This window comes from Bufo gargarizans, chromosome 10 (assembly GCF_014858855.1).
Source record: "Bufo gargarizans isolate SCDJY-AF-19 chromosome 10, ASM1485885v1, whole genome shotgun sequence".
Taxonomy (NCBI): domain Eukaryota; kingdom Metazoa; phylum Chordata; class Amphibia; order Anura; family Bufonidae; genus Bufo; species Bufo gargarizans.
The window spans coordinates 65,190,425-65,207,369 of NC_058089.1; the positions used below are offsets into that span (position 1 = coordinate 65,190,425).

Below are 16,945 nucleotides of genomic sequence, written 5' to 3' on the forward strand. Positions count from 1 at the left end.
AAATACCATCGCAGATTACGCCACTAAATTAGCAAATGCCGTCCATCTTCGCGGGCCTTATGAAGCAGCGTTAGTAGAGATTAAATACCCTCATATGTGGGAAACATTTGGGCCAGAGATGGTGTATTCTACGTCGCACATCGCGATGATCCTATCAGAGAGTTTTTGTTAAATCGGGGTATTACCCTAATATGAACAAACCATTAATAACAAACTTGATTCTATAAAAACTACTGCCTGATCAATTGCGCCTAAGATACAACGACATTGACAGAACCGTTTATGTAACAAAATTGCCCTTATACGAGTTCATGCCTGGTGAAAAGTTAGACAATATATTAGGTCTTCAGGGGTATTCGAGCGATCGCGCGAATAAGAATGTAGGCACAGTGTACATTTTTTTCCGCTACAGCGAATCTAGTTTGTCAGTTTAAGAACATTTTGCGGATACTGATTTCGTTTTAACAAAAGAGAACGATTCTTTAACTATGAAGAGAAAAATTCACCCGGATATTGACCCCTTAAGGACCCACGGCGCTGGTGGATGTGACTTAAGGAGCTGCGCCCGCCCGATCACCGGCAGGGGTCCAGCAATCACTGATAGCCAGACCCCTGCTGTATGGCGCCGGCATCGGTGAAAACACTGATGCCGGCGCATTAACCCTCGCTGTGCCGCGGTCAGCACTGACCGTGGCAAATGTGAGATTCTGCCGAGTCTGGGGTGGCCATCAGGTCCCCGTGCTGCTGTGACGGGAACCCGATGACAAGGAAGGCAGCCCCCTGGATCTCACAGGCAAGCAGGCTGTAAGTGTATTACAGTCTGTAATACTCTTAAAGCCAATGCATCACAATACAGAAGTATTGTGATGCATTTGTAAAGGGGATCAGACCCCCAAAAGTTGAAGTCCCAGAGTGGGACAAAAAATAAAGTGTAAAAAAAAAAAGTTTAAAAAGAAAGTTTTACAACAACAATTTTATGTTTTATAACAAGAAGGTATATAGTGGAAAACCGGCACTCTACATCTATCAGTAATGCTAAGGAGGCAATATACACGTAGGATAGTAAAATATGTATTTATTTTTATAAGGGTACATTTTAAGAGTGGAGGATAAAAAGGTAGAGGTTCTAAAAATGTGGAAGTCCCAAAAAATGAGGTTCTCAAAAATAAAAATGATGTTTTGCAATATACAGCATTGAAGGTGCACAATAACAAAAATAACAAAAATAACAAAAATATGCAGAGTGGAGATGTGACAATGCAGTGATTGTCTGGTAGCAGTTTCCACCTTCAGTGGGTACAGTAAATGGCTGTGTCCATTTGTGTACAGTCTATAAAAATTGTCTGTCTGTACCACCGGTGTTGGTCACATAGAAAGTATATAGTATATGGATAGAGCGATGAAAAGGTAAAAAGGATAAAAATATAAAATGCAAAAATATATATAGGTGGTATGTCAGTCGGGTGCTGTACTTAGTGTGGCGTCCCACACATTAAAGAAGACTGCACCCTGACTGTTTACCTTCTTTGCGAGGTGTCCTGGCTGTTGGAGCAGCTTTGCTGCGCTCTGCAGTGTTTGTTTTCCCGGTCTTTTCGGCGTGCCACGTGGATATGACGTCACTTCTTCGGCATCTCGCGTGTCTTTGCCGGACTTGGTTTTGAGATTTTCGTTGGTGGTCTTTTTCGATCCGGAGAATTCAGATGGAATTCGTTATTCGGAAGCGCTTCCAGGATAAGGTTCTTAGCAGGTTTTAGAGGGAGGTCACCAGACGCGTTTCGAAGGACTTAGCTGCCTTCTTCATCAGTGGTAGCCCTCTGACTGCCGTTTTACTGCTTTTTATGCTGCTGGTGGATCTTTCAGACCTGGACTGGATCTCATTTTATATGGTCCAGACTTTTGGATGTGATGGTTCCATCGAAAATCTGGATAAGTACTAGTTAGGTGTCTTCTTTTTGTTTGCTTTTTTCTGTGTGTGTGTGTTTGTTTTTTGTACTGTTTTTGGTAGTGTGATTGCTGGTTATTGTTTTGGTTCTTTGTTGATTTATGGTTTCTGACTTAATTCTGCGTTTTGTTTTTTTTTTCTCTCAGTGTCTGTGTTTTCTGTGGTACCGCTGCGGCTTCTACTAGTTGTGCATTTTTGTATTCGGGCCTGTTTGGGGACCCTAGTGTGGGTTCTGTGTTTTTTTGTTTTTTTGTTATGCTACCGCTGTATTTTTTCCCCTCAATGGATTGTTCTTTATTGATTTCTGGTCTCTAATGTACTCTGGATTCACAGAATGAAGAAGGCAGCTAAGTCCTTCGAAACGCGTCTGGTGACCTCCCTCTAAAACCTGCTAAGAACCTTATCCTGGAGGCGCTTCAGAATAACGAATTCCAGCAAAGCTGCTCCAACAGCCAGGACACCTCGCAAAGAAGGTAAACAGTCAGGGTGCAGTCTTCTTTAATGTGTGGGATGCCACACTAAGTACAGCACCCGACTGACATACCACCTATATATATTTTAGCATTTTATATTTTTATCCTTTTTACCTTTTCATCGCTCTATCCATATACTATATACTTTCTATGTGACCAACACCGGTGGTACAGACAGACAATTTTTATAGACTGTACACAAATGGACACAGCCATTTACTATACCCACTGAAGGGGGAAACTGCTACCAGACAATCACTGCATTGTCACATCTCCACTCTGCATATTTTTGTTATTTTTGTTATTTTTGTTATTGTGCACCTTCAATGCTGTATATTGCAAAACATCATTTTTATTTTTGAGAACCTCATTTTTTGGGACTTCCACATTTTTAGAACCTCTACCTTTTTATTCTCCACTCTTAAAACGTACCCTTATAAAAATAAATACATATTTTACTATCCTACGTGTATATTGCCTCCTTAGCATTACTGATAGATGTAGAGTGACGGTTTTCCACTATATACCTTCTTGTTATAAACCGCCTTTCTGATTGGGTGAATCAGTCCAGAACCAGAGCACCTACACATTGTATTGATCAGGTGAGCCACCAATAACCTACCTTCTCTCCTTAAATTTTATGTTTTAAGTAAAAAAAAAGCATCCATTTCCCAAAATAAAGTAACAAAAAATGTAAAGAAATTGTGAAAAAAAGAAAAGTTGACATATTTAGGTATCACCGCATCGGTATCGACCGGCTTTATGAAAATATCACATGATCTAACCCCTCAGGTGAACACTGTCAAAAAAATTAAATAAAAACTGTGCTAAAAAAAAACATTTTTTTGTCACCTTACATCACTAAATGTGCAACACCAAGCAATCAAAAAGGCGTATGCCCCCCAAAATCATACCAATCAAACCGTCATCCCATCCTGCAAAAAATGACAATCGTCCCCAAAAAAAAATATGGCTCTCATAATATGGAGGCACTAATACATGATTTTTTTTGTTTCAAAAATGCTGTTATTGTGTAAAACTTAAATAAATAAAAAAAAGTATACATATTAGGTATTGCCACATTTGTAAGAACCTGCTGTATAAAAATATCACATAACCTAAACCTTCAGATGAGCACCGTAAAAAAGCTAAATAAAAATGTCAAAAAAGCTATTTTTTGTCACCTTATCATAAAAAGAGTAATACCAATCATATGCACCCTAAAATAGTACCACTCAAACCGTCATCTCATACCCAAAAAAATTTGCCCCTACATAAGACAGTCGCCCAAAAACTAAAAATAAACTATGGCTTTCAGAATATGGAGACACTAAAAAATATTTATTTTCAAAAATGCTTTATTATGTAAAACTGAAACAAACAACCAAAAAAAGTTGTCATATTTCTTATTTTGGTGTCTGTAACAACCTGCTCTATAAAAAATATTATCTAACCTGTCAGATGAACATTGTAAATAACAAAAAATAAAAAGTGTGCCAAACCAGCTATTTTTTGTTACCTTGTCTCACAAAAAGTGCAATATAGATCAACTAAAATTCATATGTACCCAAAAATAGTACCAACAAAACTGCCACCTTATCCCGTAGTTTCCAAAATGTGGTCATTTTTTTGGGAGTTTCTACTCTAGGGGTGCTTTAGAGGGTCTTCAAATGTGACATGGCAACTTGAAATTATGCCAGTGACATCTGCCCTCCAAAAACCATATGGCGTTCCTTTCCTTCTGCGTCCTTCCGTGTGCCCAGCAGTTTACGACCACATACTGGGTGTTTCTGTAAACTACAGAATCAGGGCAATAAATATTGAGTTTTGTTTGGCTGTTAACCCTTGCTTTGTTACTGGAAAAAAAATAGATTAAAAGTGGGTTTTGGAAATTTTCAGAAACATTTGAAGATTTGCTTCTAAACTTCTAAGGCTTCTAACTTCCCAAAAAAAGAAAATGTAATTTACAAAATGATCCAAATATGAAGTAGACATATGGGAAATGTAAAGTAATAACTATTTTAGGAGGTATTACTATCTGTTTTTTAAAATTAAGAGAAATAACATTTTAGAAAATTGCAAATTTTTCAAAATTTTGGGTAAATTTGGTATTTTTTAATAAATAAAAATGAAATATTTTTACTCAAATTTACCACTGTCATGAAGTACAATATGTGACGAGAAAACAGTCTCAGAATGGTTTGGATAAGTTAAAGCGTTTTAAAGTTATTACCACTTAAAGTGACACATGACAAAAAAATTCCTGGTCCTTAAGGTGAAAAATGGCAGGGTTCTTAAGCAGGATTTTATACAATGTTTGTTTATACCGATATCATTCAACATCAACTTGTTGGCGATAGTTACATACAGCTTTTAAGAACTGTGGAGTTAAGCGGTAAAAATGGCAAAACAGTCACGTTAATGTATAACAGGCTGTACTATATACCTCTCTGCAAACAACACTTTGATACCATTACAATATTGATACTCACGGATCAAGCTATACCTGTTAAATTCAAATACGGGAAAACTATTGTGCAATTACACTTTAGACCTCGCGCTGTGACGACGCATTAAAATGTTGTCCCAGAGAGTGTACGATGACCCGGATGCGTATACACATTATTACATAGCTCAAGCCAAGGTCATGGTTTGAACGGCTTTCACGGTGCACAATTCATGCACGGTTCTGGTCTCGCCGGGTTATTTTGTGGGTTGTTCCGGTGAGTCGTTCCCCTATTCAAGAAAGGTGTGAAACTTGTAAAACCGCACGTAAAAACAGCTGCCAGGAATATTGCTAAAGAGCGCTATGAGGCCACCCGGAACTTACAGGGGGGTTCTGTTGGGAGGGGGGCAGTCAGGTCCCGTAACTCTCCACCCCGGACCCAACAACCGGTGCCCATCAAACCTGCCCGGGATATAACCCCTGTGGACCCCGCTCCAATAATCTGCTGGCGGTGTCGGGAGCCAGGTCATGTTCGAGCGGACTGTCCACGTCAGGGGGAACCCATGGACACGAACTGTGGCTTCCGTCATTCATTATATGCCGGGAAACTGTGTGCAGTGGATGCTTCGGAGTCTCTGAACCACCTGTGCCAGGTTGAGGTGGGAGACACTCCAGCGGAGGCTCTGTTGGACTCAGGAAGTCTGGTGACCCTGGTAAGGGCTTCCCTGGTACGCTCCGCTGAGTACACTGGCCGTAAAGTTGGAGTCATGTGTATCCATGGGGACTTAAAAGACTATCCTACTGCTATAGTGACTCTGTCTACGGTTTCCGGCAGAGGATCCACGAGGTGGCTGTTGCAACCCATCTCCACTATGAACTTATAGTAGGGAGAGACTTCCCGGGTTTCACGGCACTGTGGCCAGTTCCGAGAGTGACTGATATGCATGATACAGGTGTAACCCTAGCAGAATGGCCCGGCTCAGGGGGGAGACCAGAACCCTGGGAACCTGAGTCTAAAGGTCCCGCGGTAGGGGTGACCGCCACTTCGGTGGAAGAGGAGGAGACAACCCCACTGAGTGTAATGGTGGGAGACATGGAGGACTTGCCGCCGGGGCCTGAGCTGGCAGACCTCAATGTCTCTGGGGATAATTTTGGTACCGCGCAACACCGGGATCCAACCTTATCCCGAGCCTGGGAAAATGTGCTAATAATAGATGGTGAACCACAACAACCAGGGGCAGAGTCGGTGTTCCCCCGTTTTGTGGTCCATCAGGATATGTTGTATCAGGTAAATCAGCTGCGAGGTGAGTCCATTGAACAGTTGGTGGTGCCTCAGGCTTATCGCAAACTCATGTTAGAGTTAGCACACCAGCATGTTCTTGGGGGTCATCTGGGAATGCAGAAAACACAGGACCGGATGCTACAACGGTTTTACTGGCCCAGTGTGTTTAAAGAGGTGGACGAGTTCTGTAAGTCTTGCCCGACCTGCCAGGCAACTAGCCCCCAGCACCTTTTTCGCAGTCCCTTGGTACCCCTCCCGATCATTGAGGTACCGTTTGAGCGAATCGCTATGGACCTAGTAGGTCCTGTACCAAAGTCCACCAGGGGACACCAACACATCTTGGTTGTCCTTGATTACGCTACTCGGTACCTGGAGGCAGTGCCACTGCGACATACTTCTGCAAAACTTATAGCTAAAGAGCTAATGGAGATGTTCTCCCGAGTGGGGCTACCTAAAGAGGTCCTGACTAACCAGGGGACCCCTTTTATGTCCAAGGTCATGAGGGAACTCTGCAAGTTGCTGCGTATAAAACAGTTACGGACGTCTGTGTACCATCCACAAACGGATGGACTAGTGGAAAGGTTTAATAAAACTCTAAAAACCATGTTAAAAAGGGTGGTGACCAAAGATGGAAAGGATTGGGACCTTCTTCTGCCTTATCTCATGTTCGCAGTGCGAGAGGTGCCCCAGGCCTCTACTGGGTTCTCGCCCTTCGAATTGCTATATGGCAGACATCCTCGTGGCTTGTTGGACGTAGCCAAAGAGGCTTGGGAAGAACAACCCACTGCGCATAAAAGCGTCCTGGAATATGTTACCAAGATGCAACAGCGGATAGAGACCGTTTTGCCTCTTGTCAGGGAACATATGGAGGCCGCTCAGCGAGCCCAGAGTCGGATCTATAATCGGCAGGCTCGGGTCCGGAACTTTAACACGGGTGATCGGGTTTTGGTTCTGGTGCCGACAGTGGACAGTAAGTTCCTAGCCAGGTGGCAGGGGCCCTACGAGGTACGTGAAAAAATAGGAGAGGTAAATTACAAAGTACACCAGCCGGGGAGGCGAAAGCCGGAGCAGGTTTACCATGTTAATTTACTAAAACCTTGGAAGGATAGGGAAACCTCTACGGAAGACAGCCCGCGACCGGGCTTTCTTGGACAAGAGGTTCCGGCTCCTAAGTCTGATGCAAGGGAAGCGGTTGCCACAATAAAAATTGCTGACAGCCTCTCCTCTAAACAGGCTCAGGAAACCAGGGAGTTTGTTAGTCGGAACACGGATGTGTTCTCAGACCTCACTGGACGCACTTCCGTAATCCAACATGACATTGTCACCGAGCCTCAGGCAAAAGTCTGGTTAAAAGCATACCGAGTACCTGAGGCTCGGCAAAAAGCCATCTCGGAGGAAGTGCAACTTATGTTGCGGCTGGATGTCATCGAGGAGTCTAAAAGTGAGTGGGCCAGTCCGATAGTATTAATACCCAAGCCAGATGGGACGTTGAGGTTCTGTAATGACTTCCGCAAACTTAATGAGGTGTCCAAATTTGACGCGTATCCCATGCCCCGAGTGGATGAGCTTATTGAAAAGTTGGGCCAAGCCCGGTATTTTTCTGTGTTAGACCTCACCAAAGGGTACTGGCAGGTACCCTTGACAGAGGCTGCCAAAGAAAAAACGGCTTTTGTCACGCCAGAGGGGCTTTATCAGTACAAGGTACTACCCTTTGGTCTACATGGCGCTCCCGCCACGTTTAATCCACGGCTAATGGATATTATACTCCGTCCACATCGTCGATACGCTTCGGCGTACCTGGACGATATCGTTGTCCATAGCACCGACTGGGAAAGTCACCTACCTAAAGTACAGGCTGTAGTGGACTCCCTTAGAAAGGCGGGACTAACAGCTAACCCAAAGAAATGTGCAATAGGGTTAGAGGAGACTAAATACCTTGGGTATGTCATTGGACGTGGAGTCATTAAACCCCAAGTGAGCAAAATAGAGGCGATACGGAATTGGCCCCGACCTGCCACCTCTAGACAAGTAAGGTCATTCCTGGGAATGGTGGGCTATTACATGAGGTTCGTTCCCCATTTTGCCACTTTAGCGGCTCCATTGACAGGGCTTTTAAAGGGACGGAAGTCCGTGATAGTCCGCTGGAATGACCAGGCGGAAGAGGCTTTCTCCGCTTTGAAGTCCGCCCTGTGTGGGTCCCCAGTTTTGGTGACGCCCGACTTCAAGAGGGAATTTGTGGTCCAGACTGATGCCTCCGAAGTAGGCCTCGGTGCGGTACTGTCTCAGGAAGTCAACGGGGAGGAGCATCCCTTTGTCTTCCTCAGCCGTAAGCTCACTCCAGCGGAGACCCGGTACAGTATAGTGGAGAGAGAGTGCCTGGCCATCAAGTGGGCACTCGAGTCTCTCCACTATTATCTGTTGGGGAGGAAATTCCGTCTGGTGACCGATCACTCCCCTCTCAAGTGGATGAGCCAGGCCAAGGAGAGGAATGCTCGGGTCACCAGGTGGTTCTTATCGCTGCAAAACTTTAAATTCACAGTAGAACACAGGGCAGGCCGGTTACAGGGAAACGCGGATGCCCTGTCCCGAGTACACTGTCTGGCGTGTGTTCACCCCCTCAGGGTTGAACAAAGGGGGGAGGTATGTAGGAAGGTGCAAGGGTCCGTCATTGACGTGTCACCGAGGTTCCTGGCCTCGGTGAGATAAGAACCGGTTATTTTATGTGTCAGCCGCAGCTAGTGGTCGCTGACACTGTTTATTCTTAGTGTGGCTGAAAAGCCGATCCGGGCCGGTTCTTATTGGGAGCAGCCAAAGAGCAGGGTGGGTGGCTGTTCCCCACGTCCAGGCCAGGTTTTGGGCTGGGGTTTAAAAAACCCAGCCAGCAGCTCAGCTGGGTGTGGTATGTTCCTCCAAGTAAAAGTGGTGCTGTGAAGGCTCTGTGTCTTGGGGAGCTGCATGAGAGCCACCAGCTGGAAGCCAGGCACCCTAAAAGCCTGCTGTGGATATTCAGGTGATGTGTTTGTTTTGAGTTCTGTGGACTTTGGCCATGTGAAATAACATGAGGAATTTCTGTGGTGTGAATTAACACCAGGACTCTGCCAAGTGTTTGTGCTATTTTTTCCCTTGTTGTGTGAATAAACACTGACTTTTGCTTTACTACCGTGTTCTTGCCTCTGTACTGCGTCCGCTTACCCTGCCTACCAGAGCGAATCCCCACAACGCCTATATATTTAATCAGCCAAAGTTAATTCTGAACGGCCTAGATCTAAAGATTAAGTTGACCCGAAACAAAGACTCCTTCTGTCTTATGTCTGCCGAGGCAACACATTTTAAAGTCCAAATACAGCACACTTCGCTGTTTGTCAAAAGAGTTTGAGTATCGCCGCTGTGAGAATCGGACACAGTCGCGCTCTGTTAACCGCTAACGCAAAGTACTCAGTCGATTGCGCATCTCTTAAAGTGTATAGCAGGCACATAGCTAACCACGAGTAATGCTAGCGTTTGTGAATGAATAATTTTCCAGGAACTAACAAAGAAATCCTTTGTGTTTCAATCACTATAATGTGAATTATGCCGCCTTATATTTGGACGGACAACAAATAACCGCAAAACTGTTTCAGCCTAATTTTAAAGACGATTCGGCTGTTCGTGAATATATGTCACTCGTACATATTTCGGGGAAGCAAAAGACTGACAACGCTTTATCCGTGGATCGGTCCGATTTTTGAACGGGTACACTTTGGTCGCTTTTGATTTATTGCCGGATCAAGAACCTGGTGGACATTTCTCTCTAGTAAAAACTGGAAATTTCAGAGCTGAAATTAGATTTGCTGAGACGGTGCCAAACACTATTAATATGATTGTGTATTCTGTTCATTAAAATATTATTGAAATAAACAATAGAACGGAGGTTTTATATGATTTTCAATAAAAATGAATAATTATGAAATTACCTGCGTTGTCAAAGCCGACTTTCATGCCCGGCACATATTTAAAGTTGTATTTCCGTACAATTTATTACCGGAAAATAAAATCATCGACCGTCCAGTGGCCTATATTGTAAATACAGACAATTTGCACTGGATTTTAATTATATTATACCCGAATGACGTATCTATTTATTTTTTTTTATAGTTATGGATTATCACCCGCAAATGAAATATTTCCTGGTGAATTTATGAAATTTTTATCTAAAAATTCTAAGACTATAAGATATCAAAACAAATAAATACAGAACGCCGTTAGTTCGGTCTGTGGACATTACTGCATCTATATCTTACATTGTATCACTAAAGGAATGTCTTTTGAAAATGTATTAAAAATATTTCCGAGCCATTTCAGAAAAAATGACCGTGACCATGACCATGAAAAAGGCACATAAAACAATTATGTATACGTGGCTGTAATTAAGCACAAATGTGCCTATCCTACTAAGTTATTGAAAAATTTACTGTGATGCATCGTAAATAAATACATTTTGCTTAAATCACGTACGCCTTCGATTTTTATTAAACTTAAATTTTGTAACAAAGCAAATTTCCTAACGAGATAAAATGATTTTGACACTCCTAAATAATGTCTTAGGACATGTCCGAACATACCCTGATGCGCTTCACAAAACGGACATGAGGGTAAAAAATAAGGACGAATATGACTTCAAAGCGTTATCGGCACCTGGGAAAGTTGGGTGCCTTTTTAATTTTGTCATAGTCTGTTTTTAATGATTTTATTATTAAAGATTCTAAGAGATGGCTGAAAGATAGATGGTTGGGATAGTACCTTAATATCATTTTATTTTTGAAGATATTAGGACGTCTCCGGGCATGTTTTGACAACTGTTTGCTATTGTCACAGCTGCTCTTACATTAGGCCGACTATGTCTCGTAAAAAGATGTATAAACGTTGTGGACTCCTAAATTTGGTAGGTGTTTGTACAAATTAATGGACAGATGGCGTATTAGAAGATATATATGTGTTATCGGCACCCGGGAAAGTTGGGTGCCACAATTAGCTATTGTTAATATTTATAAATGCTACATATCTGCCTTAGATAAGGTATGTTGAATATCTGTGATAGATGCGGCTATGAAATAGAACTAAATGGGAAGACAGAATCGGCACCTGGGGCAGTTGGGTGCCGCCGCTGCCGCAGCTTCTTTTGTTTCTGCCGCAGCTGCTGTGTCTGTAAAGGGACAAAAGACAAATCTGTATGAAGACGCTATATGGCTTCAACATGTTATCGGCACCCTGGAAAGTTGGGTGCCGCAATTAGCTATTGATAATATTTCAAAATGATACATGTCTGTGTCCTGCATGAACTAACAAAGGGGCTGCGACAGTTAACTTCCAGCACCTGTGGTGACATCATCAAAGATCCTTTAGCTTTAGGAAGATAGACGGATCAATTAGCCATTGTCAATATTTATAATGGCTTAGTAAGAGGTTAATTCAAGCTTAATATAATTTTATTTTTAAAGATATTAAAACTTAATTGAATTACTGCCACATTATCAGATCTAACAGAATAAGGGGCGTTCACGGTTGCACGACAATTGTATGACATAATGTCGCGGGACACATGTCATCATGTAGCCCTAGCCTTAAAGTGATAGGGAGCTGTGGAGGTCACTGTTAAGGGGGCAGGGGCCACTATTAAAGGGGCAGCTGCTGTAGAGGTCACTGTTAAGGGGGCAGGGGCCACTATTAAAGGGGAAGCTGCTGTGGAGATCACTGTTAAAGGGGCGGGCACTGTGGAGGTCACTGTTAAAGGGGCAGGAGGCTGTGGAGGTCACTGTTAAAAGGGCGGGCACTGCGGAGGTCACTGTTAAGGTGGCAGGGGCCACTACTAAAGGGACAAATCCTGTGGAGGTCACTGGTAAGGCAGCAGGGTACTGTGAGGTCACTGTTAAGGGAGCATGGTACTTTGGAGGTCACTGTTAAGGGAACGGGGTACTGTGGCGGTCACTGTTAAAGGGATGGGTGGTGTGGAGGTCTCTGTTAAGGGGCAGGGAACAGTGGAGGTCATAGATAAGGGGACGGTCCCCTATGGAGGTCACTGTAAACGGGACTGGCCCCTGAGGAGGTCACTGTCAAAGGAGTGGGGTGCGCTCATCTGTAGTAAAGGCTTTGGTGGGGTGTTTTAGAGCAAAAAGAAAAAATATATTTGCTGCTTAGCGGTGTAGTTATTTCTTTTAAAGCCTGTTGTGACATGTATTAGCACTAGAGATGATCGAATTTTTCGGGAAAAATTCTGTTCCATCCGAATAAATGTGCAGCAAATTATGTTAAAAAAAAAACTGCTATTTCCTGGCTGCTGAAAGCCTTTATAGTGGTGTAAAACACTGTGCCTTGTAGTAACACTCATAGGAGTCTGCTTTGGTGGTGAAATATTACTGTGAGTCCGTATGACATGCATATGACAGGCGTTGCTCTTAGAATCACTGAATCACTGCACACTTCACTTATTAGGGCAGTCACGGGGGCCAAAACTGACCAAATAACTCAAGTATGAACTCAGCCTTACAGGTCGATGTTAGTGCCAAGAAGAAGTGCACTCCTTTTACACCGTTGGCAGCTGATTCCACATAGATGTTATCAGAACCTGTTCTATTAAACACTTATACAAGTAGAGACCCCCGACAGAGTGAAGAGGGTGTCAGCAGTAAGTTTGCGTTGACAACACTAATTAATTTGCCCTTCCTCTGATCCGTCAGAACAATAACCCACAAAAAAACGGATCTTGTCTGTGGAGCATGCTCCTTCACTCGGTCAGCATTTGCTCAATAATCCATCAGTATTGCTAATGCCCCAAAAAAACAGGAGTGGATCTAAAACAGATGACACATGAATGGAATATTTGCATGTCTTCTGTGTTTTGTACCCACTCCTGCTTTTGGCTACCAAATCATATGCCAATTTTGATGGTACCATATGCAATGAGCGGGACCGTGGTACGGTTACACAGATGCCAAATTATGCAGTGGGTCAGGATATGGGTATAATAATCTATTGTTTTGTTTGTGACGCCAATTGCACCATGTGCAGGGTACTAACACAGGGCCCTTTAAGGTGTTGTAACTCACGTACCAGGTTAGGAATGCCAGAGTGGTGTAATGTCTCTGTGTGGTAATGGCAATAGTGTCAATGGTGTCTCCTACCTGGGTATGGCTGGACTCCTGGATCCTGGCTCACTTGCAATAGAATGAGTGTGGTGCTAGTAGGAGTAATTGAGGAACTTGCATCAGTAATTGAGATCCAGACCTTTGGTAAAGTTCAAACTTGTCTTTACTAGTTGCAGCTTTCATCTAAGCGAGATACAGCATTAGTCTTTGGTCCCAGCAGGTATTGGCAATGTGTGGCAGGAAATTATCTTCTGCTCTATCATGTGCCTGGAGCTTTTGCAGGAAAGGACGTCTGCTTAGTAGCTCTGTAATGTGGCAGGAATTTATCTTCTGCACTATCTATCTTCTGTTGTCTTGGGGACTGACTAGCTGAGGAGGAATTTGGCTTCTCCTGGGGTCTCTGGACGGTACTCACAGTTATTGTCTCAGGGTATGCTTCTTCCTGTAACTGGATGGTTGCTTGCTTTCTTCCAGCTGAGGCTGCAAAGCTCAGGCTGGGGATGATGATCAGTGTCTCAGCCGAAACAAGATCCTGGCTTTGAATCCCTACATCTGGGAGTTACTACACGCACACCCTACCCCTAGCAGGGGTGGCTGGCACACTCACTTAACTTCCTTCTCTCCCCATGAGGCAGGATGTGGGATATTCCACTCTGCTCACAGAGGGGGGGGAGCTAAACTGGAATGTACTATTCCAGCCTAGAAACACTAAACTGAAACTAAGTCCCTGCTAACACATTGCTGCCACCTGCTGGTGAACATGGAAATTACAGCAATATATATGTAACAAAGATTTGAATGAATATTTGTGAGGATATTATGTGAAATTACATTAGATGACAAAGTTAATGCCCTTAACAGGTTGTAGCAGGGTAAAAGTTTCGTAACACAACTCTGGGGTGTTACACATACAGGCCTTACAGCTGCTACACAGACAGGATCCATTGTGTGTCTATTTTTTCCTTCCTTCTGACAGATCAGAAGAAAGGTCAAATAAATGATGATGCCAGCCAAGCCGAAAGGCAAAATAGTGGCCCAGTCATGAAGTGGGGACGATGGCAACAGCATGAGAAGTCCACAGAGTGGATCTATGACATATTGATGAGGTGGAAGCAGCATGAGGACAACCACAGAGTGGCCCAATGACAGAGTGTGGATGTGGCGGCAGCAGCATCAGGAGGAGGCCACAGAGTGGCACAATGACAAAGTCTGGAGGTGGCGACAGCAGCAGCTTAGGAGGATACCAGAGAGTGGCAAGGTGAAATAGTGTGGAGATGGCAGCAGCAGAATCAGGATACCACACAGTGGCAAGGTGACATAGTGTGGAGATGGCAGTAGCAGCAGCATAAGGAGTCCACAGAATGGCAAGGTAACATAGTGTGGAGATGGCAGTAGCAGCAGGAGGATACCACAGAGTGGCAAGGTGACATAGGTTGGAGATGGCAGTAGCAGCAGCAGCTTCAGGATACCACAGAGTGGCAAGGTGACATAGTGTGGAGATGGCAGCAGTAGCATCAAGATACCACACAGTGGCAAGGGGACATAGTGTGGAGATGGCAGTAGCATCAGCTGCATCAGGAGACCACAGAGTGGCAAGGTGACATAGTGTGGAGATGGCAGTAGCAACAGCAGCATCAGTATACCGCAGAGTGGCAAGGTGACATAGTGTGGAGATGGCAGCAGCAGCAGCATCAGGAGACCACAGAGTGGCAAGGTGACATAGTGTGGAGATGGCAGCAGCATCAGAAGCATCAGGATACCACAGAGTGGCAAGGTGACATAGTGTGGAGATGGCAGTAGCAGCAGCAGCATCAGGAGACCACAGAGTGGCAAGGTGACATAGTGTGGAGATGGCAGCAGCATCAGAAGACCTCAGAGTGGCAAGGTGACATAGTGTGGATATGGCAAACGCATCAGGAGACCACAGAGTGGCAAGGTGAAATAGTGTGGAGATGGCAGTAGCAGCAGCAGCATCAGGATACCACAGAGTTGCAAGGTGACATAATGTGGAGATAGCAGGGCAAACTCTGCTAGTTGCGGCCACAAATCCAGTTTGGCTGCCCGGTAGTCCAGTGGATCTTCAAAGTGGGTTGGCAGGGTGCTGTCCAAGTATGCCACCACCTGCTGCTGGTGAGTAGATTCTTCACTGTGCGGGTGAAGAAAGCTACTCATCAGCGACTGTAGACTCAGGCTGCTGCAGATGAAGCTGGTATTGCCCCTGCAAACCCACCCCTCCCCAGCAGCCATGGCAGTGGCAAAGGGCCCCCCTGGTCAGACCTGCAAGAGGATAGACGATGGCGCAGATAGGGAGCGGCCAACTGACTACATAGGATGTCTTTGTAGTAGTTCAGTTTGTCCTCCCTCTGAGTGGTTGTAAAAAAGGCCCCCATTCTGGACTGGTAGCGAGGGTCCAACAAGGTGGAGAGCCAGAAGTCATCCCTCTGACGAATGGTGACAATTCGGCTGTCACTACATAAGCAAGTGAGCATGCATCAGGCCATTTGTGCAAGTGACTCGGAAGGACTCCCTGCCTCCATCTCCACTGCATACTGACACTGTGTGTCTGGGTCCTCTGTCTCGTCTCATTGCCCTGCTCTTCTGGCTGCTTCTGCTCCTCCTCTCCTGTCACCTGAGTAGAAAAACCACAAATTTCGCTACACATTGCCTGTGCTCCAATGTCCTGCTACCCCTCCTCCTCCTCTTCCAGTTCAGCCCCCACAGGGTTCATGTGGCCATGAGATCTAAACCATGTCTCCAGTCCCCTGACCAGCCATTATTACCACCATCTGTTCCAGGAAATGAAGCAGTGGAATGATGCTGTTCATCCTGTAGTCCTGGCGACTGAAAAATAACGTGGCGTCCTCAAAGGGCCTAAGCAAACAGCAGGTGTCAAGCATGAGCTGCCACTGGCTGACATCGAAGTTACACAGGGGAGTACGCCTATCCACTTACATCATCAAGAAATCGTTGATGGCTTTTTTCTGTTCGTATAGTCGGTCCAACATATGAAGGGTGAAATTATTTACAGCTCCACACGTTGTCACTGCCGTGCACTTTGGCAGACACCGACAGGCTCAAGGACTGGCCCACCTTCTGTTTTACATATTTTTGCAGGGCTGGTACTGCCTTTTTGGCAAAGAAATTATGGCTTGGGACTCTCTACCTCAGCTCGGCAGAAGCCATCAGTTCTCTGAAAGGTGCAGTCCACCACTTGGAAAGGGAGGGACTGCAGCACCAGCAACTTGGACAGGAGCGCATTCAGCTTCTGCACCGTTGGATGCATGTATGCATACTGCTGTCCCTTGTCAATCGCTTCGGTGATCGGTTGCTGACGGAATGAGTGACTAGGAGGAGGAAGAGCAGGAGCATCTGGACCAGCAGAAGATGGGAATGTCAGACAGCTCCCTTCGGCTGAGGTGGTGGAGCCTTGACTGCCTAAAAACGGGTGCGTGCCACTGGGTGATGCAGCTCCTAGGCCACTTTATGGTGACGCTGCATATGTTGACGCAGGGCTGTGGTGCCAACATTGGCACCCTGGCCACGCTTCACCTTCTGCCCACATATTCTACATATGGCTATGTTAAATTCCTCCGGCAGCTTAACAAAAAACTGCCACACCACCGAGTAGGTGATTTTCCCCCCAACAGTCTGCACTGACTGACTGCTACCGCCTCTGCCTAC

At 44.8% G+C, this 16,945-nt stretch overlaps 1 protein-coding gene across 2 annotated transcripts in view; it reads left to right on the top strand.

Moving 5' to 3' along the window:
* OVOL1 (ovo like transcriptional repressor 1) overlaps positions 1-16,945 on the top strand; it is a 194,444-nt gene that overhangs the window by 84,701 nt on the left and 92,798 nt on the right. Inside the window, exon 2 of one of the 2 annotated variants that reach the window (XM_044270698.1) lies at positions 2,276-2,415. The exons of the other annotated variant lie outside the window; for it this stretch is intronic. The gene's annotated coding sequence lies outside the window, so the exon portion shown is untranslated. The remainder of the gene's footprint in view (positions 1-2,275; positions 2,416-16,945) is intronic. 2 annotated transcript variants of the gene reach the window in all.